Genomic DNA, 9432 nt, shown 5'->3' with positions numbered 1-9432 from the left:
CGCCCGGCTCATTTTTGGTTTATTGTAGAGATGAGGGCTCGCCAAGTTGCCCAGGCGGGTCTCGAACCGGTGGGCTCAGGCAATCCACTCACCTCAGCCTCCCAAAGGCGCGGGATTACAGGCTGAGCCACCCAGCCCGGCTTGAATGTATTTTTTAAAAGTAATTTCTGAGTTAAGTACTTTTTAATTAAAAATTTTTAAAGTTTTGAGCATATTCCATTGACTAAAGCACCCCATTTCCTAGATGTGAGAGATAAACAAAATATTTGGCTTCTTAGTGATATCTATTGAGTGCATGTTCTAAAAAACCATTTTCTTCCTCTAGAAAGAAGAATTCTAATCCATAAGGTATCAGGGAATTAATTACCTCAAATTTCACACTAATGTTATCCTTTTGAAAATCAGTGCTTCAAATTAAATCTTTATACTTTAAGATAGACTTGAGAAACTTAATCTAATCTTTTGGATTTATTTAGTTTGTCTAATCTCAACACCAGCAGGTGTGAAAATTATGTGAATATCTCAAAAAGTTCCAGCAAATTTCACCTAAGAATTGTACCACAATTATGATGCTTGCGATGATGTATTTCACAAATTTCAACATGTTAAGTACTGAACTACTCATCGAGTTATCTTGAGAATTTATATTTAAAATTAATTTAAGAATATATGCCTAAAATTTTAGCATATGACATAATTTGTTTATATAAGTTTATATAAATCTTAAATATGTAGCTTCTAAGTATATAATTTATCTGAATGAAAAAGGTATTAATATATTTTACATTATTGGGACAGTAGTAAGGACATTTCTAGGTGGTTTGATTCTGAAATATATGTTATTTTCATTGTTTTAAAAGTAGCTAATACCGCAGAACAGCTATTTCATAATATGCAAGACACATTTTGTTGCCGAAAAAAGTATTAATATCTATGATAATTATAGTAATTACTACCTGGCAAAATTTTAGATGACCTTTAGTATTTTATGATGAAACAAGTGTTTGCATTTGTATAAATGTACTTTGGGACCAAGCCTTGGGAAAACAGATCATGTTTATACTGTCAAAAAAAAGTGCTTACTATTCACAAAAGTTTGAGTATGATGGTTTTTACTCAACAATGTATTGCACTATGCTATAGGGAATGTATGACTCTGTACCATAGAGAATGTATTCTCTGTATCTTTGCAAATAATACAGTTAATTTTCATGCAGAAGCAATCTGTGTTTTGGTGTAAAAAATGGAATGTATTCCAAATAATACACCATATATCTGTTTTAAAATGCTGCCATCCCTGCTAATTCATGCCTTAGACCTCCCAGGGTTTGGAACTGAGCGGGTAACCCCACCCCCTTCCTTGTTTTCATCTTCCCTTAAATTTGTTTTGTGTTCTGCCATGTTCTTCTGGCTTCATGATTGCTCAGACAAAGGCAAAACCTACGATTTGTTTTCTTTGGCAGAGTTGAGATAGACTGGATTTTCAAAACAATTTCTCTAATACATGTGAAAAACAAAAGGGATACCAGGAGTATTAAAAAAAACAAAAACAAACCCCAACAGAATCCTGATCTGGGCAGTAGCAGGATACTGCCAGAGTGGGGACACAACATCAACAAGGGTACTTGATCTCAAACCAGGCAAAGTGGGGACCAAAGGGAGGCCCAAACTTTACCTGTACGATGACCACTTGTATGCCTAATCCTGAATTGTACCCCATCTTTAGAATAATAATAAAAAAAGAATCCTGACCTGATCCTTTCCTAATTTGCTTGAATTCAGGGATCTCAGATGCTGTCCCAGGTCCAGGCATTTGGAATATTTATCTACTAGCCCCAACTGAACCTTCCCAGTATTCTTTCTTTTGAGACTTGACTGTCACCGTATGGTAATACCATGGGCCATACACCTCCAGGGAGCTGTCTTCTCAGCCTTGCTGCCATTAAAATCAAGAGGCCTGAGTTCTACTGTTAGGAGTTTTGGTTTCCCTTTTCAGTCTCAGAAATATGCCTCTTTGTTTTTTTTTTGAGTTGGAGTCTCACTGTCACTCAGGTTGAAGTGCAGTGACACGCTTACAGCCACCACAACCTCTACCTGCTGGGCTAAGGTGATCCTTAGGTGACAGTAGCTGGAACCACAGATGTGTGCCACCATGCCTGGCTAATTTTTTGATTTATTGTAGAGATAAAGTCTCACCAGATTCATCTCAAACCCCCGGACTCAGGCAATCCTCTTGCCTCCGTCTCCCAAAGCACTGGGATTACAGGCGTGAGTCACTAAGCCCGGCATTAGAAATATGCCTCTTACCCAGATAACTGAAAAATGATTTCTGAGTTCAAGGGAGATCTTTTCTTTTACATAAAATGGGTGTGACTGAGATACGATAAGGTCTTGAAGGAAAGAAGAAAGAGAGAGAACAAGTATTCAAGGTCCAACACAGAAGGTAATTTCCACCAACCATTCCTTAGCTTTGAACAATGTAGATGTTTCTGTCCATCTTACTTGTAATTTAAAATCATGCATAATTTGCAGTGTATCAGTGTTCTTCATTGGTAGGAAAACAAATAAAAGTTATTCTCTTTTATCTGTATCATAATTGGTGGAGAGAATTAGGCAATTTAAAAATTTGAGCCGGGTGTGGTGGCTTACACTAGTAATTCCAGCACTTTGGGAGGCTGAGTCAGGAGAATTGCTTGAATCTAGATATTCGAGACCAGCCTGGGCAACACAGTAAGACCTTGTCTCTACACACACACACACACACACACACACACACACACACACACACACACACACACACACAAACTAGCCAGACATGGTGGCATACACTTGTAGTCCCAGCTACTTGGGAGGTTGAGGCAGAAGGATTGCTTGAGCCCAGGAAGTTGAGGCTGCAGTGAGCTGGGATTGTACCACTGCACTCCAGCCTGAGGGACAGAGTGAGAACCTGTCTCAAAAAAGAAAAAAAAAAGAGTTTGTACAAGTTTAACATTTTATAATAACGAAATTGGAGAGTGGAATGGGGACACCCTTTTTGTAAGGCTTCCATGTCTTTCTCAAAATCTGTTCATTAAGGTGATCCAGTGGATGAAGCAATTGATTAATTCCCATTTACAGGCAGTGAAATTTGACAGTTAGGGATTTATACAAATGAAAGATGCTTTAGGAAAATTTAATTATATGATTTGTATTGATGTTGCTGGGACCAGAATAAAAAAACTGCTTAATGAATGAAAGGAATTACAGAACTGAAAGTTATAGTTCAAAGAGGAAAATACTTTCATTTTCTTTTTTTTTTTTTTTTTGAGTTGGAGTCTCACTCTGTCGCCCAGACTGGAGTGCAGTGGCCGCTCCCGGCCACCGCAGCCTCGACCTGCCAGGCTCCAGCGATCCTTCCACCTCGGCCTTCCAAGTAACTGGAACTACAGGCGCGCGTACCATGCCCGGCTAATTTTTGATTTATTGTAGAGATGAGGTCTTGCCAAGTTGCCCAGGCGGGTCTCGAACCCGTGGGCTCAGGCAATCCACTCACCTCAGCCTCCCAAAGCCACCGAGCCCGACCACAATTTTTCAGTAAATAAATCCAGGGGTTTTGGGGGTCCCTCTTCCCTCCTTTGAGTTCGAAATTGAAGTTCTGGGTAAGCTTTCTCTATTAAAGAGACTATCCATATTTAATCTGGTCAACTGTAGTTACCATAGTAGATATAAAAGTCCTATTTAGGGACATCCTAAAATACCAAAGCTAATTTTCTTTATCTATAGGGTTTTGTTTGTTTTTTTTGTTTGTTTGTTTGAAATAGAGACGAGGTCTCACTATGTTACCCAAACCTCTGGGCTCAAGCAAACCTCTTGCCTTGGCCTCCCAAAGTGCTCGGATTACAGGAATGAGCTACGGTGCCCAGCCTCTTTATCTATAGGTTTTAACATGAAAGAAATAGAAAGAATCAATTTTTCTTCAAAGCATTAAAAAACAAAATTATAATTATTAATGAAGTACTAGAAAATGAAAGTATTAAGCCAGGCTCGGTGGCTCAGCCTGTAATCCCAGCACTTTGGGAGGCCAAGGTGAGTGGTTTGCCTGAGCCTACAGGTTCAAGACCAGCCCAGACAACTTGACGAGACCTCGTCTCTACAGTAAAATTTAAAAAATAGCCGGGCGTGATCGCGCGCGTCTGTAGTTCTGGCTACTCGGAAAGCTGAGGTGGAAGGATCGCCGAAGTCCAACAGGTCGACACTGGGGTGGCAGTGAGCGTGTGTGCCACTGCACTCCAGCCTCGGCAAAGGAGTGAGACTCCAACACAAAAAAAAAAAAAAGAAAAAGGAAAAATTTTTTATTCATTCTTACATGTTTTAACTTAAATCACCTTCAAAACACTCTCCATTTGATGCAATATACCTATTGAGATGCCTTTTCCACTACTGAAAATAGTTTTTGAGGTTGACGATTTGGATACCTTTTAGTGCTTCTGCTGTTTTTTGTTTCATCTCTTCCATATTGGCAATATATTTCCCTTTGAGGACTTTTTTTATGGGAGGAAACAAAAAAAAGTTGCTTGAGGCAAGATTGGGTTCATAAGGAGAGTGAAACACAGGGGTCATGCTGTTTTTGGTCAAAAACTGCTGATCATTTAGCATGGTCTGGGCAGGTGCATCATCATGGTGGAAAAATCAGTCACTTGTTTGCTGCAACTCAAGACGTTTCTTCTGCAAATTGTGATGCCACTGTCTCAAAACTTCCAGATAAAAACTTTGGTTGACTGATCTGGAGGAACAAATTCCAAGTGTCATACAAGGGGCCTGCCCTCCAGAAGATAATTCCAGATTTTTTTTGGTGCCCTCCTTGTACATCATTGCCATATATCTATGTTTACTGTTTTTCTTCTAAGGAATTCTTTAGGATTCATTTGAAGCTATCAAAAAATAATGTTTGCTGCATGGGCAATTTCCTTTTAGTTCAGTGGGATTTTATGTGAATTTCTAGAGTGTTTGCCAAAACGAATTATATCTAGAACATACTTAACAATACTATATTGGGGGTAGCTTTCATTTGGAATGAGGTTTATCTTCTGAGAGTATTAAAAAGTTAATGGATTTTTGTGCCTGGAGATTTTGACCTGGTGTTGACTGCTTTGAATCCAGTTTTACCCATAAGGCTTAGAGTCTAAAGGAATGTTGTCACTGAAAATGCAATTAAAACGATTGAAAAGTTTTCTTTTAATACTTTCAGCAACTGATACTTGAAAAGAGAGATCTGCAGTTAAAATATGTGCTTAGAGCTTAAAGGTGAGGAACCCAGGACACATGAAGAGCTGTGAACCGTAGCTAACCAAGTGAATAGCAGAGATAAATTAATAGCTTAGTAACATTTTTGGTGTGTATCACAGAAATGCTTGTTGTTTTCCAGTTCTCTTCTGTTTTTTGTGTCTTTTCCTAACCGGATCTCTATTCATCTATCTCTTTCCTCTTTCTCTGTCAGCAACTCAACCAAACCCCCTTCTCCCACCCCTCACCCAATGCCTGCACTATGGTCACCCAAACAGCCCAGAAAGGCAGAATAATTGTAATAAGTTTAGGGATCAGGGCATTTAAGGGACATGACAGCCTTGCTTTAGAGAGGATGGTAGCAGAAGGCCCCTTCTGGTCTCTAGGAGAAGAAAAGGAGGAACGAAGTCGGGCTTGGTGGCTCAGCCTGTAATCCCGTGCCTTTGGGAGGCTGAGGTGAGTGGATTGCCTAAACCCGCGAGTTCGAGACCCTCCTGGGCAGCGAGACCTCATCTCCACAATAAATCAAAAATTGACTGGGTGTGGTAGAGCGTGCCTGTAGTTCCAGCTACTTGGAAGGCTGAGGCGGAAGGATCACCGGACCCCAGCAGGTAGAGGCTGCGGTGGCCGGGAGCGGCCACTGCACTCCAGTCTGGGCGACAGAGTGAGACTCCAACTCAAAAAAAAAAAAAAAAGAAAGAAAAGGAGGAACGAAAACCGGGCAACATAGCAAGACCCCATCTCTACAAAAGATTTAATTTTATTTTATTTTTGAGTCAGAGTCTTACTATGTTGCCCAGGCTGGAGTGCAGTGGTGCGAGCATGGCTCATGGAAGCTTCAACCTCCTGGGCTTAAGCGATCCTTATGTCTCAGTGTCCCTAGTAGCTGGGACTATAGTCACCTGCCACCATGCCTGGCTAAGTTTTTTTATTTTTCGCTATGTTGCCCAGGCTGGTGTCAAACTCCTGGGCTCAAGCAGTCCTTCCACCTTGGCCTCCCAAAGTATTGGGATTACAGGCATGAACCACCACACCTGGCCTATTTCTTTCTTTTCTGAAAGACTCCCATCCCTCCTCTGGGTGACCTGTCCCTTCATTCTGTCCGATTTTATCTTCCAAATTCATTCTTGATTTTTTTCCCCTTGTCTTTCATAACTTCCATTTTCTTCATCTGGCTGATTTCAGCTATATGCTAGAAAAGTGGGCTTAGTAAGCTAATTTACTGAGATATGGGTGACAACCTTTCTAGCTGAGTTTTTGTTTTTGATCTTAAAGTGCTAACACAAACGTATCTCTGAGTGGATTTTCAGAAACTAGTATGTAGGTCACTGTTCCCTCTCCTCCACATCCACTCAGTAGGACAAGAAAATCGATATGATCTGCAAATGGGATTCAGCCAGAAAATGACTAGGTACCAGGCGAATTGACCACATTTTCCCATTAGGTTGCTGATGGGTGGAATCTGTTTGTTGTGAACTTTGAGAATGTTGGGGACTGAGAAGTGATTTGGTCAGATGGCAAGCGCTTCTGGAGCTGTGACTGTTACAATGCTCGATGACAGTTCTTCATGAAGGACTCAATCGATGTGAGTGATACTCTCTACCTTTTTAAGGAGGTCAAATAGTTGGTCGTTACCTATCATGTCTGAACATTGCCATTTTAATATTCATGATGAAAAGCTCTGTTTGTTCATTTTCTTATTTTGTTTTATTTTTTTGAGTCGGAGTCTCGCTCTGTCACCTAGGCTGGACTGCAGTGGTATGATCACAGCTTATTGCAGTCTCAACCTCCTGGGATTAGGTGATCCTCCCGCCTCACACTCCCAAATAGCCGGGACTATGGGCTCACACCACCACACCTAGTTTATTTTATGATTTTTTTTTTTTTTTTTGTAGAGACCAAGTCTCTCTGTATTCCCTGGGCTGATCTTAAATTCTTGGTCTCAAGCAATCCTCCCACCTTGGCCTCCTAAAGTGCAGGGATTACAGGAGTGAGCCGTTGCATTTGGCCTCTGTTCATTTTCTTTTTTTTTTTCTTTTGTTTTGAGTCAGATTCTCACTCTGACACCCAGGCTAGAGTACAGTGGCACGCTCATGGCCACTGCAGTCTCGGCCTTCCAAGTAGCTGGAACCATAGGTGTGCGCCACGCCTGGCTAATTTTTTGATTTTTTGAAGAGATGAGGTCTCACCAAGTTGCCCAGGCTGGTCTCGAACCCCCAGGCTCAGGCAGTCCTCTTACCTTGGCCTCCCAAAGTGCTGGGATTACAGGCGTGAGCCACCACACCTTGCCTTTTTTTTTAGAGTTGGAGTCTCACTCCATCGTCCAGGCTGGAGTGCAGTGGCACACTCACGGCCACCCCATCGTCGACCTGCTGGACTCTGGCAATCCTTCTGCCTCAGCCCTCCAAGTAGCCGGAACTATAGGTGTGCACTACCACGCCCAGCTAATTTTGTAATTTATCGTAGAGATGAGGGCTTGCCAAGTTGCCCAGGCTGTTCTCGAACCCACGGGCTCAGGCAGTCCGCTTGCCTTGGCCTCCCAAAGTGCTGGGATTATAGGCTGAGCCACCAAGTCTGGCCTCAGTCATTTTCTTTTTTCTTTTTTTGAGTTGGAGTCTCACTCTGTCGCCCAGACTGGAGTGCAGTGGCTGCTCCTGGCCACTGCAGCCTCGACCTGCTGGGCTCCGGTGATCCTTCCGCCTCAGCCTTCCGAGTAGCCGGAATTACAGGCACATGCTACCACGCCCGGCTAATTTTTTGCATTTATTGTAGAGATGAGGTCTCGCCAAGTTGCTCAGGCGGGTCTCGAACCCGCGGGCTCAGGCAATCCACTCACCTCAGCCTCCCAAAGCGCGGGATTACAGGCTGAGCCACTGAGCCCAGCCAGTCATTTTCTAATACCCCTACTTGTGTCCTGTACCTCTGAGCCACAGGCCAAAACCCTCTTCATATTTTAGGCAGAAAGTGTTGTAAAAGCAACATCAGTTGTTTCATTTTTAAGTTTATGTTTTAGATGTAACTTAAGTTTATTAAAATTGATGTAATGTGATTTAGTGTATATGGAAAGTAAATGAATTTTAATTAAGTACAGCAAATGACTCTGGCTGTTTTGTGGTTTTGGTGATATGATTATTTTGGGAAATAGGTAGTGGTAATGAAATGTACATCCTGAAATCTTTCCTAATTTTCTCTTTTTTTTTTTTTTGTTGAGTTAGGGTCTCACTCTGTCACCCAGGCTAGAGTGCAGTGGCATTGATCATGGCTCACCACAGCCTCGACCTCCTGGGCTGATCCTTTAACTTCAGCCTCCTGAATAGCTGGGACTAGAGGTGTGTGCCACCACACGCAGCTAATTTTTTAATTTTTTGTAGAGACAAGGTGTTGCTGTGTTGCCCAGGCTCCTAACCATCTTTATTGTAAATACAAAATTTCTGCCTTTACTTTGGATTGAAATACAAATTGTCTTTTTTGATCTGTGTGTGTTCTTTATCATTTATTGAATTACCCCAAATGTTGGCCTATTTTATAAGTATGTATGTGTTGTCATAGTGGTGAAAATCTGGAATTGAAATGGTTCCCAAGTCACTTCTCCAAAAGCCGTTTTCTGTGTAGCAGAAGTAACACACCACAAAGCCCAAGCTTCCCCACCACATAATATATTCGTGTAACAAATCTGCACATGCACCCCTTGAATCTCACATTTTTTGAAAAGATTTCTCTTTGTACTGAAGAGGCAAACTTCAACCTCAACTTCAAGTCTTTGAAGGTGCGTTTTCCCACTGTCCAGTCTCACGTGACCCCTTTGATCTGAAGTCTACGTATTCCTTCTTTTGTTATTTACATTTTTTCCTTCTGTCTTGACTGAAACAGATTTCCCAGAACACCTTCAATGAAGGACCTGAGAATATGTATTTGAAAAATATGTTGAGTTGTTCTGCAGTTGAGCTTAACAAACCTACCTTTACCAGTCTGCAAATGTACACACCCACACGCGCATGTGCACACACACACTCACTTGAGGTCCAACAATTAAGTACACAAATTCATTCTAGAAAAAGTGCTCCGTGCCTCACTGCTGAAAATCTTACAATCACCTTCGAAGTACTCCCCTTGGGAAGCTGCGCCCCGACTCCAGCGCCCCGTTCACCCGTCGAAACAACTTTGGAACTC

This window comes from Carlito syrichta, unplaced genomic scaffold (genome assembly GCF_000164805.1).
Source record: "Carlito syrichta isolate Samal-C Ts95f unplaced genomic scaffold, Tarsius_syrichta-2.0.1 Scaffold308086, whole genome shotgun sequence".
Taxonomy (NCBI): domain Eukaryota; kingdom Metazoa; phylum Chordata; class Mammalia; order Primates; family Tarsiidae; genus Carlito; species Carlito syrichta.
This window is presented reverse-complemented; position numbering follows the sequence as displayed.